The sequence below is a fragment of the Puma concolor genome, chromosome A1 (genome assembly GCF_028749965.1).
Source record: "Puma concolor isolate L17-30 chromosome A1, mPumCon1.1.hap2, whole genome shotgun sequence".
NCBI classification, from domain to species: Eukaryota; Metazoa; Chordata; class Mammalia; order Carnivora; family Felidae; genus Puma; species Puma concolor.
In genome coordinates, this window is record NC_141667.1 from 54,962,555 (window position 1) to 54,982,907 (window position 20,353).

The following is a 20,353-nucleotide window of genomic DNA, read 5'->3' on the forward strand; positions in this document are numbered from 1 at the left end:
AGAATGTCTATATTTGGTTTTGTTTTTGTTTTTTTTACAATTCACTGTGAAATTTTGATCTTTTTTTTTTTCTAAGATTTTATTTTTAAGCAATCTTTACCGACGTAGGGCTGAAACTCACAGCCCTGAGATCAAGAGTTCCATGCCCCTGCCGAATGAGCCAACCAGTTCCCCTGAAATTTCAGTCTTAAGGAAAAGTTGCCAGAATAGCACAAAGAAAGTCTGTATCCCCCTTCATATTTCCCAGTTATCAACATTCAGCCACATTTATCCTATCATTTTTTCTTTCTCTTAACACAGAGTATGGTTTTTTCCTGAACCATTTAAGAGTAAGTTGCAGACATGCCTTTTAATCATCCACTTAGTATCTAAACGTCAGTGTATAATTTCTAAAAATCAGAATGCTCTTCTACTTAACCCCATAATGTAACCTTCAAAATCAAGAAATTAATATGGATACATTATTACCCAGTCCACAGACCCTGTTCACATAAGTTGTTCCCAGTAATGTCCTTTATAAGTATGCAATATACGATAACTCCTAGTATTTCTTACCGTTTTTCAGCTTCAACCTGGAACAGTTCCTCAGTGTTGTTTTCTCTTCATGATCTTGACTTCTGACATCTCTCCGTATAAGAAACTGTAAATTCACATTGATACTTCCAATGCCAATATTGCCCCACAGGGTTTATTTTAGCTTTCTTTTTTTTTCCTGTGTTTGTAGCTCCATTCTCTGACAGAAACCTAGCTCCACTGTTCTTAATATGCTTACTAATTGGCTCAAGTCACCTATAAGAACCATTCTTCTGGGGGTGCCTGGGTGGCTCGATTGAGTGTCCAACTCTTGATTTCAGCTCAGGGTCGTGATCTCGCAGTTTGTGAGTTTGAGCCCCGCATCGCTCTCTGTGGTGGCAGCACTAAGCCTGCCTGGGATTCTCTCTCTCCTTTCTCTCTCCTCTCTCTCTCTCTCTCCCTTTATCCAAATACATAAATAAACTTAAAAAAAAAAAACAATTTTTTTGATTAGAACAATTCTGATCACACCAAGTTCTTCTGCTACCCTCATCATAGACCTCCATGAGCCAGTTGAGCATGCCTGAACTCTAGGCCATGGCCTGTTTGAGGCCACCCCGTCCCTCCCCCAGCTGATGAGGCACTGCACCAACAGCCACAGAAGTACCACGTACATGCAGAGCACCAAAGAAGGAACTAGGTATTCTTCCATAGCCATATATATTCCATTCTATCAGTGAATGAACCAGAATTTATTTAATCTGTTTTTTGATGATGTGCTATAGGTTGTCAGAATTTTAGAGCATGCCTTCAGTGAGCCCAGTGTATAAAGCACTTAAGTTTGTGAGACCTTCTTTTCTACTATATGTCTACAGACCTGTAAGCCCACAGGTATATTCTGCAGGTACCGGATATATCAGTCTGTGGAATAAGAATACATTCAGAAAAAATTCATTATCAAAATAGGAAAAGAGCTTGAAATGGATCTGAGTGTATGAAGAAAAGTGGAAATAGGAAACATCCAACTGTCCAATAAAACCTTTAGGAGAAATTACTGTTGGAGTCTAAATTAAATTATCTCTTTGAAAACCAAATCATACTTAGTAGTAAATAAGCCAGATTTAATTCAGTTGTGGAGGTTAGTCAAGAGAGAATTTTCTGGCTTGAGGGCAGTATTAATGTAGATGAAGAGGAACCTTTAAATCTGGATTTCAATGTGGTTCTAACACTTGTTCCTGTCAAGTTATTTTTCCTTTGAGTTCCAGTTTCTTTTTAGAGTTAAGTGGGAATAATACCACCTGTTTCACAGGTCTGTTGTGGAAATGCCTAGAGCACAGATAATTAGTAAAAGCAGCAGTGGACTCAACCAAGTCCCTGGGGGAAGAGCTTGGGAGTGTGTGGAGGAACCTATGCTTAGACACTCTGTCAGCTGCACTTTCTGACATAAGACATAGGAGTTTCCCTCCAGAAGTAGGATTATGAGTAGTTTTTTCTTGGTGATTTTTTTATATTTTCCAAATTTATACAGTGAGCATATGCTTAGTATTTTGGAAATACATTTTAAAAGTTTTTTTTTTAGTTTATTTATTTTTGGGGTGGCACGAGAGACAGAGAGAATCCCAAGCAGGATCATATGTGCTATCAGCCCAGAGCCTGCTGTGGGGCTCAGTCTCAGAAACCTTGGGACCATGACCTGAACCGAGATCCAAGAGTGGATGCTTAACTGACTGAGCCACCCAGGTGCCCCTGAAAGATGTTAAATAAGATAAATTATTCTTGTACCCTGTTTAGTGTAACAGCTTCTGAAGTTCTGTATTTTGCCACACAAATGCAAAATACTTGAATTTATATGTACTTAATTATATCTCTGGAAATTGGGTAAGTTAAAATTCCTGTATTTGCAGTTGATTTATTTTGAAGTTTTTTACTTAAAGTAGGCTCCATACCCAGCGTGGGGCTTGCATACATGACCCTGAGATGAAGAGCTCATGTTCTACCAACTGAGCCAGCCAGGTGCTCCCCCTGTCCCACTTTTTAAAAATTGTTGTGGGGTGGGCTTTTTTTTTTTTTTTTGCAATTGGCTTAATATCAAAAGATGGCCATGAAATTGCTCAGCTCATTGCCACAATTGTTTTGCTTTCCATGGATCCCATCTTCATTCTGATTTTTGACAAACATACAACATATTGAATAATTTTAATTTTCCCCCAGTTAAAGAACTCAAAAAAAGCAGCCTTTGAAATGTAAACTTGGTATAGAGGTTTCAAAATGTTTTTTTTTTTTTTTTTTTTTTTTTTTTTAAGGAAGTTTGTTAAGTAATCTCTTTACCCAATATGGGACTTGAATTCACAACTCCAAGATTAAGAGTCATATGCTGTTGTGACTGAGCCAGCCAGGCGTCCTGGTTATAGAATGTTTTAATGTGAGATGCTAAAACTTACCCAGGATAAGTTAAACACTTGGGCATGTTGACGGTCTGGGAATAATTTTTTATTCTCTCCATCAGGTTTTATGTGCTTAGTACATACTAAGTTATTGGATAGTTGAAAGGGTGATGAGGGTTCTGGCCTTTGGAAGTATTCTAGAGGAACTAGAGGACAAGGATGGATGATGGAAAAAGTCTGAAATGGCACCGTTGTCTGTCTAGTTTGATGACATCTCTCAGCAGCATGAGGGATAATCATCTTTAAAAATGTCAAACTCAAAGCATTCTTCATTACTGTTAGTGATTCATTATAGATCCATCACACATGATCCACTTAAGTCAGCTAAACCAATTTAAGTTAAGATCATCTCCAGGTATAGATGGGCTTAGCAGGCCCAGGTTATTTATTTAAAAATTTGAAGGGTTAAGAAACCTAGATATGAACTTTGGTAAATAGATTGGTTTCATCCCAATCTTAGAATTTAAGTTAAATTGTTCTAAATTGTGATAAGACATACATACAAAAGTGCTTAAAATGTGTATGCAGTTTAAAGAATAATGATAAATACCATATACAACAACCCAGGTTAAGAAATAGAACATTACGGATCCCTTAGCAAGTCTCTTATACAGTAGTCCCCCCTTATCTGCGGTTTCGCTTTCTGTGGTTTCAGTTACCTGCAGTCAACCGCGATCCAGAAGCAGATGATTCTCCTTCTGACGTATGGTCAGAAGGACAGTAGTAGCTTAATGTTACGTCCCAATGCCTACGTCATTCACCTCACTTCATCTCATCACATAGGCATTTTCTCATCTATCATCACAAGAAGGGTGAGTACCGTACAACATTTTGAGAGAGAAACCACATTCACATAACTTATTTTACAGTATATTATAGTTCTGTTATTAGCTATTGTTAATCTTTTATGTTGCTTATTTATAAATGAAACTTTATCATAAGTATGTATGTATAGGAAAAACTATATAGGATTCAGTACTGTCCACTGTTTCAGACATCCACTGGAAGGTCTTGGAACATATCCCACGTGGATAAGGGAAACTACTGTATGCCTTTCTCCTATTCTACGTGTATTAGGGTTCTTCAGAGAAACAGAAACAATAAGGTGTGTACATACATTGAGAGAATTTATGATAATGAATGGACTCTACGATTATGAAGTCTGGCAAATTCAAAATTGGTAGGGTGGACTGGCAGGCTGGAATCCAGAAGAGTCAATCTTTCAGTTTGAGTCCAAAGGCAGTCTGTTGTAGTACCAGGAAGAGCTGATATTGCAGATAGAGTGTGAAGGCTGTCTGCTGGTCACTTGAATTGAGGCCCACACACATGATGGAGGGCAGTCTGCTTTACTCACTGTCCACTGATTTAAATATTAATCTCCTCTAAAACACCCTCATAGGCAGCTCTTTCTGCCCATGGGTCTTGTCCCCCTGCTTTAATAAAATCACCTTTTTGCACCAAATAAATAAATAAATAAAATAAAACACCCTCCCAGAAACACCTAGAATAACGTTTGCTCTGGGCACTTTGTGGCCTAGACAAATTGTCACAGAATTAACCACTACAGTGCCACCTCTCCCTCCAGAGTTAACCATTATACTCACTTAAAAAAACTTTTTTTTTAATTGTGGTAAAAATACACATAACACAAAATTTGCCATCTTAAACATTCTGAAGTGTATAGTTCAGTAGTGAAGTATATTCACCAACAAAGTTATAGAACTTTTCCATCTTGTAAAACTGAAATTATGTCCATTAAACAACTTCCTGTTTCCTTTTCCCCGTGGCCCTGGCAACCACCATTCTACTTTCTCTCTTTATGAACTGGACTATTCTAGGTACTTCATATAAGTGGAACCATGCAGTATTTGTCTTTTTGTGACCAACTTCTTTCACTTGGCCTAATGTCCTCAAGGTTCATCTGTCATAGACTCTAAGTCTAAGTTCTCTTTTGGCCAGCAGAAGAGTGGGCTCAGGATTAAAGCGAGAGATGGCTAATGTCCAGGAAAAGACAAGAGCCCTGAGTAAGGGTCCTTGCCCCGTTTTTATTAGGATCAGAAGATTTACAAACGTGGCGATGGACATGCACAAAGGGATAATGAATCTGTGAATATTAACTTGTGGATGTGAGGGAAAGGGGATCTTAAGGATATTTGTGGTTAGGGGTTTGGGTTAATACAAAACAAAATCTGGGCGCTGGGCAGTCGGGAGGAAGGTTGTTCACAGCGGACATGAGGTAGCACCTCTGTTTATCTTAGCTAGCCGGGGATGAGACAGATAGGGGATATAACCTCAGGGTTGACAAAGCACTTTTTCTTTTGTTAACCATGTCTGCTCTGGGCTGCTTTGCCTGCAGCACAGTGGTCCAGTCCATAGTTTAATTCACCAATTTACCTAACCTGCCCCTATGCTACTGTGAAAGGAACTTTTCTGTTACAGTACTAAATTGGGGGTGCTTCCACCCTGAACATCTAATCTTGTTTATTTCCTATACCTGTGTAATGGGCACCTTTGTACCATTTCTATTTCAGGCCTTTGCCTCTCCCTCTGTCTTTTGGGGGCTCTGCACCCCCTCCCTATTTTGGGTGCCTTTGCACCTCCCTAATCCTGGCACCTTTGCACCTCCCTATTCTTGGGATGCTAATCTGGTTTACCCAAACTCGGGTGTGAGCATTTTATGACTTTGTATTTCTTTATGCCTTGTCAACCCATTGGTGTAAGCCCAGGGGATTCCTAAGCTTATCCCCCACATTCAGCCATGTTGTAATGTGTCAGAATTTCTTTTATTTTTAAGGTTGAATAATACCCCAATGTAATGTATATGCCACATTTTGTTTATTTATCCATGGATGCTTCCAACTCTTGGCTGTTATGAATAATGCTGCAGTGAACGTGGATGTCCTGTGTTGCTTCAAGACCACGCTTTCAATTCTTTTGAGTACATACTGAGAAGTGGAATTGCTAGATCATATGGTAATTCTGTTTTTCAGTTTTTTGAGGAGCTGTCATACTGTTTTCCATGGTGGCTGTGTCATTTTACATTCCCATCAATAGTGCACAAGACTTCCAATTTCTGTCTTTTTTTTTTTTCCCAAAACTTATTTTCTGGTTTTTTTTTTTGTTTGTTTGTTTGTTTTGTTTTTTTTAATGTTTATTTATTGAGAGAGCAAGAGCAAGAAAGAGAGTCCCAAGTAGGCTCTGCACTGCCAGTGCAGAGCCCCTTTCAGGGCTTGATCTCAACTGAGATCATGACCTGAGCCAAAATCAAGAATTGGGCACTTAACCAACTAAGCCACCAGATGTCCCTGGAAGCCTTATTGATTACACAGCCGATTAATATGTATTTTGTATGTTACAAATACAAACATGTATGTTACAAACATGTATGTTACATGTTTTGTATACTGGATTCTTAAAATACAGTAAACTAGAGTGAACAAAATGTTTTGTAAATAATGAGGAAAATATATTTATAGCACTGTACTTTATTTTTTTTTTTTTTTTTTTTTTTAATTTTTTTTTTCAACGTTTATTTATTTATTTGGGACAGAGAGAGACAGAGCATGAACGGGGGAGGGGCAGAGAGAGAGGGAGACACAGAATCGGAAACAGGCTCCAGGCTCCGAGCCATCAGCCCAGAGCCCGACGCGGGGCTCGAACTCACAGACCGCGAGATCGTGACCTGGCTGAAGTCGGACGCTTAACCGACTGCGCCACCCAGGCGCCCCTATAGCACTGTACTTTAAAAGCTATAAGGGAAGCTAGCCTTGGGGGCTGGTGGTGGCACTCGTAACTACCCAGGAATTCACTCACACCATCCTGTTCTACTACGTTAGTTAGATCTTAGAGATTCCATAATTAGTAATTGTTGAGGGCCTTTGATAGAACCAAGTTTACCTTACATATAACAGGCTTTCTTAAGATTGTGCAATTCATCCAGTAGAGATCTAGTCTCAAGATACAGGTTAAGCAGTTTTGGGTTCCTTGCTAGATGATGTGAGTTCCCTCACAGTTCAGAGTTCCTGTGATTAGCATTGAACCTTCATAAATTCACTTAATCCTCCCCTTTTCAGTGCAGTTCCTCCATCCTCACCCTGCCCATCTCACACCCTTCCAGACCAGTCTCTCTAGAATAGAAGTCCATTAATCTGGGGGTGTTGGGGAGGGGATCAGGGAATCTAATTTAACCCACTTCTCTTTACTCTTCCCCTTCCCTCTCACCTAGAATTCAGAGTTATCTATCTGGTCCTGAGACTTTGAGGATTTTTAGAGTAAATTATGTTGGTTCTTAGCTCTCCCAGCCATTGGCTATAATTCAGTTTTGGGGGGTTGGTTAAATTGTTAGCTATTAGTCCTCTTTGCCTTCTAGCTTCCAAAATTTTTTTACTGTTGTCTGCTTCCTTGTTCTCTCTGTCCTTGCTATCTTGACTTTTGTTCAAAAATTTCTTTCACTGGGATTTTGGGAGGAAACAAAATTTGATACGTGTCTTCCATCCACTATCTTAAAATGGAACACCTTACTTGTATTGATTTTTATAGGCTTGGATCATGAATCTCTTCCTGACCCACTTTATGAACTGAACACTCTGTTTTCTTTAGCTTAATGCCTCCATAACAGATTTTGTGATGTCCTGGCTCACTTGAATGGCTATTCTTTGCCATATGTATTTGGGAAAGTTGATTAACTTCAACAGGAACAAAAGTATCTTAGATGAATTTATCCATCATTTAATATAAATGAAGCACCAAACTAACCATTTTATTTTTGGTTATTAATATTGCCTGCATTCACCTAGAAAAGGTGATGCTGTTGTTAGTCATGATTCCTATTGTATTTGGACTGTTTTTTAGTTGAAAAGACCTAGAATTCTTTGAAGTCCTGTGGACCTCTTATTACAGAATGCCAAGGCTAAGCTTTAAAATTGAGAAACAAAAGTTCTATTCCTTCCAAGAGCAGTTCTTAGGAGATGATTAAGAGTCAGCAGGGCATCTTAACAGTGTTGATCTAAAAACAAAGCCAATAATTTTCATCCTTTTCCCAATGTCCCAATCAGTGTCCTTAAGTTAATAATGCCAGCTTCCTGAAAGGACACTAGATTCTTTGTTTTCCATTTGTGAGATTATATTTTTTTTTTAATTTTTTTTAACGTTTATTTATTTTTGAGACAGAGAGAGCATGAACAGGGGAGGGTCAGAGAGAGAGGGAGACACAGAATCTGAAACAGGCTCCAGTCTATGAGCAGTCAGCACAGAGCCCGACGCGGGGCTCGAACTCACGGACCACGAGATCATGACCTGAGCCGAAGTCAGCCGCCTAACCGACTGAGCCACCCAGGCGCCCCTGTGAGATTATAATTTAATTTGATTTTACCAAACAGTATTTGAATTTCCATTGCACAGGGCTAAATGCTGTATGATAATACAATTAATATTAAATCTGTTGTTGCATACTTCAAGGATGATCTGGATATATAAAAAGGATGTTACAGGGGTACCTGTCTGGCTCTGTCAGTAGAGTATATGACTCTTGGTCTTGGAATCGTGAGTTAGGCTACGTTGCACATAGAGTTTACTTTAAAAAAAAAAAGTAGGATCTTATACTATGTAGACAATGTGTTGATTTTTCTATGCAGCTTTAACAAATTACCACCTAACGGGGCACCTGGGTGGCGCAGTCGGTTAAGCGTCCGACTTCAACCAGGTCACGATCTCGCGGTCCGTGAGTTCGAGCCCCGCGTCGGGCTCTGGGCTGATGGCTCAGAGCCTGGAGCCTGTTTCCGATTCTGTGTCTCCCTCTCTCTCTGCCCCTCGCCCGTTCATGCTCTGTCTCTCTCTGTCCCAAAAATAAATAAACGTTGAAAAAAAAAATTTAAAAAAAAAAAAAAACAAAAAAAAAAACAGAGCTTTAAAAAAAAAAAAAAAAAAAAAAAAAGAAAAAAACAAATTACCACCTATCTAGTAGCTTAAACAACTCAAATGTATTATCTCACAGTTCTGTAGGTCAGAAGTCTGACAAAACTCTCCCTGGGCTAAAATCAAAGTGTTTTCAGGCCATATTCCCTTCTGAAGGCTCTAGGGAAGAATAAGTTTCCTGCCAATTTGGGTTGTTGATAGAATTTAGTCCCTTCTTGCTAGTTGTAAACTGATGGCTGTTCCCAACTTCTAGTGGCCACCACACTCCTTGGCTTGTGGCCCCTTTCCTCCATCTTTAAAGCCTGTCACAGTGGATTGAGTCTTCATGTTGAATTTTTCCAACCCTCTGTCTCCTCTTTGACTGGGAAAGGTTCTCCAAATTTAAGGAGGCATATGATTAGATTGTATATCCCCTAATATCCAGTAATATCTCCCCATCTCAAGGTCAGTGGCCTTAATCACATCTACAAAGTCCATTTTGCCATATAAGGTTCTGGGGATTAGGGTGTAGACATCTGTGGGTGACCATAATCCTTCCTGTCATTAAACCACAGTTTTGTTCTGTAACTAAAAAATGAAATTATTTAGAATTGGCAAGTTGAAAATGCAAGTAAAAATGTTCCCTTAATGTAAATAAGTGTTCCATCATTTACTTACATATGTTAAAGGAGGGTAGCAGAAACAACCACCTTTTGGGATACCTGTATGGCTCATTCAGTTGAGCGTCTGACTTCGGCTCGGGTCATGATCTCTTGGTTCATGGGTTTGAGTCCTGTATAGGGCTCTGAGCTGACAGCTAGGAGTCTGGAGCCTGCTTCAGACTCTGTGTCTCCCTCTCTCTCTGCCCCTCCCCTGCTCATACTCTGTCTCTTTCTCCTTCAAAAAAAAAAAAAAAAAATTAACATTAAAAAATAAAAATAAAAAAAAAAAAGGAACCACCTTTTGACAGTATTTCTTCTCCTCCCCATATTTGGTTATTTTATTTTTGCTTTAATCTTTATTTAATCTTTGGTTAAGATTCTTGAGAATAACAAAGACTATCCTTTTGTCCTTTCATAAATATTGACTGCATCTACTCCCAAAGTGACAGCCATTGCAATGGGGCAGATAAAAATGGTGGGGACATTTTCTTTTTTCTATTCTTAGCCGCTGCATGTAAGGGAAGTCAGATTAAAATGGAGATACTGAATGGTTTAGGAGGCAAATGTTGCCTTTCTTTGCTCTTACCCAAAAACTTCAAAAACTTCAGCATGTGATCCTAAGACAGACTGGCAATATTGTCTACTGTCTTTTATCATGCTCCAAAAAGCAGTTGATTATCTTGGAAGGGCTTCAAAAGCAATTAAGAAAATCCCTTATGTCAAGTTACATTTCAGACAGGACAAATTAGATGTATGGGGAAATGTCCTGATAAAGTACTTGAGAAATAATGAATCCGTGTACAATTTGTAATTGCTCCTGAAAATAATTTACAACATAAAAGAGGCTGTTAACCTGAGACTGGAAGCTCAGAGATGTATTTTTTTTTTCATTACAAATGCAAATGCCTTATGAAACTGAGCCCAGAGCATTTTAAAATGTCCAAAATGTAATTCAAAACATTGTTTATTACATCTCTTTCTGGGCTCTTCACTGCATCACAAGCTCCTTTGTAAATGCTGATTTTTAAGCCAGCAGGTCTGCAATGAAAAAATGACCGATTTGACTTCCTAATGTGGAACAGGCCCTACAAGGCAGCTCGTGCCAGAATAAAGGGTCAGGGTCAACCGCAGTGCCACAAAAGGGTGGTGATGGATGGTGACTGAAAAGACATTCAGTTATGTGTTTGCAAGATTGTTGTCTTTGGTTTTTACATTATGTATTAAAGATAAATGATCTTCAATCTACATAACCCTATCCCCGTGACTACAGACCAGCTCCATGGATGGCCAGTAATGAATTAATAGGGTCAGAGGTTGGTGGATTGGGTGCTGGAGGCTAGGGATACTCAGTGAGAAATAGGTATCATCTAGATAGAGTACTTTTATCACAGCGCTGAGAAATTCAAACGCAATTTCCTTCCCTTATGAACTGCTATTCCCCTGTGAATAAAATGATTTCAACTCTTCAAACTACTTGGATTTTATCCTCAATTTCCTAACTTTTGAAGTATGAGTGTGCCCATTGCTAATTTTCCCCCAGTGATAAACATTAGCAAGTGGGAAGTTATCTAGGGTTATTATACAATATTTATAGACCACTTTTTATTTGTGAAGTGTTTGAAGGTCTCTTAAATATGAACTGTTTCCAAATAACCTTGGGCTCATTTTTCATCTTGATCCAAATCCCATGGAAGCAAACCAATCATGAAGCTCTGTAAAAAGTCATTGGGAGCCCCAGGCTCAGAACCCAGCTGTGGAGCACGAACTATTAGGTTCTGTGCTGCTGGAAGCTTTGAGTAACTGAGCCACAGGGACTGATGCTCATTTAGGAATCAAAGTTGGTGCTTTGTTTCTGGAAGCCTTTGCCTGAGCTGAGGAAGGTGGACTAAATCCCTCATAGGAGTTCACATTGTGTAGACTTTACTTTTTACACAATTGCTTTTGAGATCATTCAACAAAGTGATGTCTTTTCTGTTTAAAGAACAGGGAACAGGAACAACAAACCAATGAAAAACAAACTTCAGGGTATTCCTATCTGCAGGACGACTCTGATTTCTAAGTTTGTTTTCATTAATGTTCTCATCCACTTTCATCGGTTCGTGTTTTCTCTTGGTAAGCTTTTCCCCGCTCCCGTCCTCAAATCCCATCACAGGTACATACCTCATTATTTCTAACTCTGATGTGCCTTCTTCTGATTTACAGCTTGATCATGTTAATTTTCATCTGTCATCAAAGTATGATTGTCCTGACTCTCTCCAGAGTCAGCATTTGACATAATAATAGTAAAAATACTTGCTAAGTACATTTCTAACTGTTTTGCTTGTATAAGTCCATTTAGGCTCAAAATAACCCTCTCGGGTATTTACTGTTCTTGTGCTCATTTTACACATGGAGGAATGGGAGACACAGTGATGATAAGCATGTTGTTTAAGCCTTGCAGCCAGCACTTGGTAGAGTCAGGGTTCCTGCCCAGGTGATCTGGCCCCAGAGCCCACACTGTTCACTTTTGCTTTTCACTGGCTCTCATAGTGGGGAGAACATTAGCTTTAGGTAAGATGGACCTGCGCTTACAGGCAGATCCTGATACCTATATTGGCTGTTTTGCCTTGGGAAAATTTAAGTAACATCTCTGTGCTTTAGTTTCCTCAGCAACATATAACTATTTGTGTGTAGAAAACAGATAATCCTCATAAGCTTTCATGGCCATAGTAGGTGCTTGAGAATGTTAACATGCAGCTAACCCTTTCTCACCCTCAATGTTCTCTCCACTATGTAATTTGCAAGTGACATCGGTTGATTTCTGTATGTTACTGGGAAAACTGGTTCAATACGATTCCTCTCTCTGAGGTAACTTCAGGCATCATGAACTTTTCAGACTGGCACTTTTCACCCCTTCAGTCCATGTAGGCAAGGACTACATCTCTGAAGTTGTACCAAGTTACATGTTCTTACATGTACAGGTTTTTGATCTGAAACTTTAATATTTCACTTTACGTGTGCTCTTTGATATGATCTTCAGAAAATGTTTTGAATGAAGAAATGAAGTGGAGTAGCAACCACCTGCTCGTGGGTTTCTATCATATCACGAAGAGCTGGTGGGCTGGTCCAGCGCTCCAAGAATGGCAATGACCCATGGCAAATGCTCTGGCAGGAGTCAGTATATTCCCTGGCCATGGGGCCAGCTGTTTCTAACTGTACACTATGTGGTGGGAAGTTCCCTCTCCAAGCTGGCCCGTTCCTGGGAACCACACGGGCTATTAATTTTACGGTGGCGGATATAACTGCAGATGTCTGTGTGTGAGACTGGGTTGCAAAATAAACCTGATGAGTTATCCACTTTCTGGGGACAAAATAAAGAGTTTTATCTTTTCTGTGACTTATCACAATAGCAAGTAGAATGCATAAACTCTTGCCAAATCAGTTATACTTTTTTGTACGTGATAAGAATATGAGAAGAATATGGTTGAATTGTACTTAAGTACTTCCTCAAATAAGCCCTCACAATGTTTTGATTAATCATTTGGACAAATTTCTCTCTCTGCACCCCTTTCTTTACATGGCTTTACCGTATGTAAATCTGATCCTGTTCATCCACAGATGGATGTGGGTACTATGTAATTTCCTGGGTATGTGGTAATATCACAAAGAAGGAAGCATAACTCTTGTCCTAAAGGATCTTGAAATCTAGTAAGAGCCAAGAATCAAACATGTAAAGATGCTACACAGTAAACATTAATATTTTTGGAATAACAGCTATTTGTAAACTACCAATTATTTATGTATCCTTCCGGAGATAGCTTGTGCTATGAGCATATGTTTATATACATTCTCCTTTTTAAAAAATATTTTTAAGAGCATGCCGTAATCCTTAGGTTCCTGGCTGTTTTTTCACTGGACAATATATTTTGTAGGTCATTTCATAGATGCACACATATATATGCTTCATTATCTTTAATAGCTTTGTAGTATCCCATTATATGGAAACCAGTTCTTTTCTTTTATTATTACATAAGTGTTTTAACTCCAAACATGAACATCAAACTTAATCACTTACCTGAGCCTTGGAGTCTTAAGGGAAAAAAATTTAAACACAGAAATTTGGAACTTTATTGACACAAGTTTATATCTTTTCTTTATTTTGAAGGTGATGACATTTATTTGGATATATATTCTGGCTTATTTGTTTAAAAAAAGCAGCCTCATTAAACCGTAGTCATATCAACATACCACACAACTGTTAAGGGGTTCTGTGTGTGTAGAATTTGTTGGAGTAATTTTTTGTGTGTGTGCCCTCCCTGGAGTAAGTTTTAGTAAAGTATGTATCATGGCCATGTATCATGGCCACCAGTAATAGTAGATGTAATTCCTACCCTACTGCTTTACCCACATTTGAAAGGAAGGCTTTGGTTTCCTCACTCACTGTAGGTTTAAAAATTTATTCTATTGTGGTAGGAACACTTAGCCTGAAATCTACCTTCTTAATAAATTTTTGGTTGTACAGTATGTTATTGTTAATGTTGCACACTGTATAGCAGATCTCTAGAACTTATCGATTTTGCATAATTGAGACTTTATGTCTATTGATTAGCAGTTCCCCATTCTGCTGCACCCTCTCATCCCCAGGCCCCGGCACCCACCATTTTACTCTGCTTCTGGGAGTTTGACTATTTTAGGTATCTCATACAAGTGGAATCATGCAGTGTTTGTCCTGTAACTGGCTTATTTTACTCAGCATTATGTCTTCAAGGTTCATCTGCTTCATATTGCAGGATTTCCTTTCCTACTTATTTATTTATTTAGGAGATAGGCTGCTGAAGGGTCAAAAGAGAAAGGAGAAGGAGGGAAGGATCCCTCTGAAGGGCAAAAGTAGAAATTCCTCACCCTTCTGGGCAAGAGTAGTTCAGTAGGTTCGCCCTGGGGCTTTGGATCTGCATGGAGGAGTAAACTTGGCTGGAGGTTGTCAGTTTCCCAAGGAGTACTAGAGTTAGTCCACTGAGGGAAAGTCCCAAGAAATTCTCGGAGAATCTGGGGGACATCCCCGGGCTGGCAAAGGCTCCCTGTACGGGCCACTAAATGTGGGGCAACCAGTTGGGTGGAAGCCTGCAGTGTAAGAATTTACCCAAGGCAGAACAAAAGAGATAGAAGTTTATTGAATACACAGCAAGGAAGTGGGGGGCAGGACAGCAAAGGAGAGACTGTCTGTCCCTTCTTTTTTAAACCTAAATACAATTCTATTGCATATATATATATGACATCTTCTTTATTCATCCATTGATGGAAGCTTAGGATGTTTCCATATGTTGCCTATTGTGAATGGTGCTTCATTGAACATAAGAGTGCAGATGTCTTTTTGAGATCCTCGTTTCAGTTCTTATAGATAAGTACTCAGAAGTGAGATTGCTGGATCACAAAGTAGTTCTATTAATTTTTTGAGGAATCTCCATACTGTTTTTCATAGTGGCTGCCTCATTTTATGTTCCAACAACAATGTTCTAATTTCTCCACATCCTTGCCAACACTTACTTTTGTTAGTCTGATAGTCATTCTGACAGGTGGGAGGTGATCTCATTATGGTTTTGATTTGCATTTTCTGATTCTATTTTTCATATATCTGTTAGCTATTTGTGTATCTTTGGAGAAATGACTATATAAATCTTTAGCCTATTTTGAAGTTGGGTTATTCATTTTTGTTGTTGTTGTTGAGTTGTATGAGCTCCCTATATATTTTGGAAATGAAACCCTTGTCTGGTATATGGTTTACAAGTATTTTCTCCCATTCTACAGGTTGCCTTTTCACTCTGTTGTTTCCTTTTCCTCACTCTAGTTTTTGCTGTTGTTATTTTTTGTTTGTTTGTTTGTTTGTTTGTTTTAGGGCAGCATAAAAGAAGATATGCTTAGCAAACTTTAAGTAGTAATTTTCACATTTTTATTCAATAGTAACTGATACTTATAATTATGTTTTAGGGGTGCCTCGGTGGCTCAGTCGGTTGAGCTTCCAACTTCGGCTCAGGTCATGACCTGATGGTCTGTGAGTTTGAGCCCCGCATCAGGTTCTGTGCTGACAGCTCAGAGCCTGGAGCCTGCTTCAGATTCCGTGTCTCCCTCTTTCTCTGACACTCCCCCATCCATGCTCTGTCTCTCTCTGTTTCAAAAATAAAATAAAACATTAAAAAAAAAATTTATAATTTTGTTTTAGAAATTCCAAGATGCCGGTATTACTGTTGAGGAAAGATGAAATTCATGCTAGTTTTTTTTCTTATATATATTTTCTATATGTTTCCTTTATTTTTACCTATATATTTTTTAAAAAAAAATTTAATGTTTATTTATTTTTTGAGAGAGAGAGAGAGATGGAGTGCAAGTGGTGGAGGGGCAGAGAGAGAGGAAGAAACAGAATCTGAAGCAAGCTCCAGGCTCCAAGCTGTCAGCACAGAGCCTGATGCAGGGCTTGAACTCATGAACTGTGAGATCATGACCTGAGCTGGAGTCGGACACTTAACTGACTGAGCCATCCTTGGGCCCCTACCTATATTTTATTCTAAATTTTTCTTATGCACTTAGTGTTGTACTAGGTGCTTTACATGCATTATGTCATTGAATTCTCACAACACATGAAGTACATATTCCATTTTACAGATGAAAAAAGCTCAGAGAGACTAAGTAACTCACCCAAGATTATAGAGCAAATGGCAGAGTTGGAACTGAGTTCTGTTTGTATCCAAAGTCCTATTATTTCTGTCCTAATCTTTGAAAACTGTGGGTCTGAATAGCATACCCATGAATGCAATTGTTTATGTGCACACGAGAAGAGTGCTTATCCATTCTGGGTGGACTTTTCTTGTAGATAGAGGGTTTAGACCCCCACGGTGTAACATCCTGCTCATTTTTTCACCTTGAAAATCTTTGGCCGGCACTACCAACAGGTAAACAACTTGATTTATATGAATTTTATCTCATCTCAGATTTGCCTGTTTGGGGATGGAAGTGATGAAATGAGACAGAAGAGTGAGTTGATGGAAAAGTCATTGTATAATATTCACTATGTGCCACACTAAGCAAAGAACTTTGTAGATGTAGCATGTGGTAGAACCCTATCTGTATCATACTAAAGCCCACTTTTCTTGGGGAAAACCCATTCCATGTGGTTCTTAGAGACTGAACTCCTCCTCCCTGCCTGTCAAGGAGTGGTCATTTGATCAGTACTTGGGCAGAGTACCCCATTTCCGTGGCCGAAGGGATTGGATTAGAAATGGGCATATGATCCAGTCTGTGTTAATTTAACCTCTTCATGGGATTTTTGCTGTGACTATCAAGAGTTTTCTCTTTTCTCTTAGGAAAAATAGTTTTAAGGGTAAGCATTAGTGGCCATCTTGGCCACCATGTGTAGGCTAGAATGTAGTCTAGGAATGAAAGCTGAGAAAAGCAGAGCCAAAAGTTTGAGAGAAATATTTGAATTCCAAATGACATCAGTTGAAACCTTTGATTCAGCTATGCCTGAAGCCAGTCTCATTGCCTGGAACTTTCCAATGACATGGGACTCCTTGGAGCAATGGCATATTCCAGGGCTGGAATTATGAGATGCACATAGGTGCCAGAAAATAAGAAAGTGATCAAAAAATAACAGGGGCATGTCAAAAAGACATAGGAACCAACGTGAAGACTATCCCAATAGCCACATCTAGGACAATTTTAGCATAATAATAATAATAATAATAATAATAATAATAAATTATATCCCATAGAATAAATATTTGTGAATATGGACTTACAAATATTTCAATAAACTATTTAAATTATTTAAGTAAATAATGGAATAAACAAATAAATCAGGGAAATGGGTCAACTCTTTCTTCACAGTAGAATTCCAGTTAATAAATATAGGATGCATGGTGGAAACAGAAATTTACCATTTGCCAAACACCACGCTAATAATTGTTGCAGGCAATAATCATTGTGGAGACTAAAATGAGTGAAAGTGTGATGAGAAAAAACATATTTATACTTTCCTAAGGTATCACCTTGCAAAATACTTACTTACGAAGGAAAAAACTCTACAATAGAAAAATTTTGTAGGCACTACCCTGACCAAATGATCAAAGTTAATATCACAGCAATGAGACATTGACATGTGGCTTCTGATATGATGCCCTAAGAAGGGCACAATGTCACTTCTATGGCATTCTTATAAAAAATGTGTAATCTGAATCTAAATCATGAGAAAATATCAAACTCAATTTGAGGGACTTATTTAAAATTCTAGCTAGTATGCTCGCTTCGGCAGCACATATACTAAAATAGCTAGCTAATATTCTTCAAACTTGAGGACACAGTGTCACTTCTCTGGTATTCTTATCAAAAATGCATAAGTGATTGCCTGGGCGGCTTGGTCGGTTGAGCATTCAACCCTTGATTTCACCTCAGGTCATGATCTCATGGTAAAGCCCCTGAGCCCCTAGTCGGGTGCTGTGCTGACAGTGTGAAGCTTGCTTGGGATTCTCTCTCTCCCTCTCTCTGTCTGCCCCTCCCCCACTCATGCTCTCTTTCCCTCCCCCCCCCAAATAAATAAATAAACATTTTTTTTTAATTTATAATTTAAGGGGTGCTTGGGTGGCTCAGGTCATGATCTCAGGGTTCGTGGGTTCCAGCCCTGCATTGGGCTGTGCACTGACAGCTTGGAGCCTGGAGTCTGCTTTGGATTGTGTATCTTCCTCTCCCCCCCCCCCCCGTTCCCCCCCACTGCCACCCAGCTTGTGCTGTCTCTTTCTTTTAAAAATAAATAAACTCCTGGGGCGCCTGGGTGGCGCAGTCGGTTAAGCGTCCGACTTCAGCCAGGTCACGATCTCGCGCTCCGTGAGTTTGAGCCCCGTGTCGGGCTCTGGGCTGATGGCTCGGAGCCTGGAGCCTGTTTCCGATTCTGTGTCTCCCTCTCTCTCTGCCCCTCCCCTGTTCATGCTCTGTCTCTCTCTGTCCCCAAAATAAATAAACGTTGAAAAAAAAATTTTAAAAATAAATAAACTCCTCAAAAAACTAAAAATACAACTACCCTACGACCCAGCAATTGTACTACTAGGCATTTATCCAAGGGATACAGGTGTGCTGTTTCGAAGGGACACATGTACCCCCATGTTTATAGCAGCACTATCAACAATGGCCAAAGTATGGAAAGAGCCCAAATGTCCATCGAAGGTTGAATGGATAAAGAACATGTGGTATTGGGGCGCCTGGGTGGCACAGTCGGTTGAGCGTCGGACTTCGAGTTCGAGCCCCGCGTCGGGCTCTGGGCTGATGGCTCAGAGCCTGGAGCCTGTTTCCGATTCTGTGTCTCCCTCTCTCTCTGCCCCTCCCCCGTTCATGCTCTGTCTCTCTGTCCCAAAAATAAATAAACGTTGAAAAAAAAAAAAAAAAAGAACATGTGGTATATATATACAATGGGGTATTACTCAGCAATCAAAAAGAATGAAATCTTGCCATTTGCAACTACGTGGATGGAACTGGAGGGTATTATGCTAAGTGAAATTAGAGAAAGGCAAAAAATATATGAGGACTTTAAGAAACAAAACAGATGAACATAAGGGAAGGGAAACAAAAATAATATAAAAACAGGGAGGCGGACAAAACAAAAGATTCGTAAATATGGAGAACAAACTAAGGGTTACTGGAGGGGTTGTGGGAGTGGGGGATGGGCTAAATGGGTAAGGGGTACTAAGGAATCTACTCCTGAAGTCATTGTTGCACTATATGCTAACTAATTTGGATGCAAATTTAAAAAATAAAAATAAAATCAAAAATAAATATGTAAATAAATAAATAAACATTTTTCTTAACGTGTAATTTGAATCTAACTCATGAGAAAATATCAGACAAACTCAAGTTGAGGGACTTATTTAAAATAATTAGCTGGTATTCTTGAAACTTGTCAAAGTCAAGAAGGATAAAGACAGACTGAGGAACTTTCCCAGATGGGTGGAGACCAAGGAGATATGAAGCCTCAAAGCAACATAGGATCCTGGACCACAAAAAGACAATTGTCAAAATTTGAATTTGAAACTGGTTTTCATAGTTTATGACAGTAATTTGTTTATATTTGGGGAAGCTGGGTGAAGGGTGTATGGAAACTGAGTAACATTTCTGTAATTCTTTTGGAAATATAAAATTATTCTAAATAAAAGCTATTTCCCTCTTTTGTTATTTTATGTTAGGTTTCTCTCTGAAACTGAAAATTCCATAATTGAATAAAATATACTTATTTTGTTGAATTTTCACAACAGCCCTCTATAAAAAAGCTTTAGGTGGTTTAAATAATTTTCCGAAGATCACATAGTGAATGACAAAGCCAGGATTTGAATCTACATCTGCTTGACTTCAAAATTTTATACATGTTATAAAAATAACCAACTGAGTAAGCAATCCAGCTTATTTTAAAATTTACTGGCTTTTCAAAAATGCTGCCTTGTTCCAGAGAAGACTTGAGGCAGAAGACTTGTGATTTGAGTGCAGGTTAGGAGAAATATTGGCAAAATATTAGAAACTGTTTTGGTGTTTATGTTTTATAAGCATACAGCAGAACTCTGTAATTATGTGGTGCAGGAGGGCATACCAATTAGCCTCAATATGGACTTCCTCTGAAAATAATTAACATTTGACAGACAGTATGATCTAATAAACCAGATGACTGAGGCATTTTCCAATGGGATACATACTTAGTTTAAGCCTTCGATGAGTTGTTTTTTTATATGGGAGTCGTTTAAATTTAAGAAAAAGCAAACAGTAGGGCATGTTAAAATATCTATTAACTAAACACCCTGAAAGGGTATAAAATGCCTCCAGCTGCCAAAAAACAAT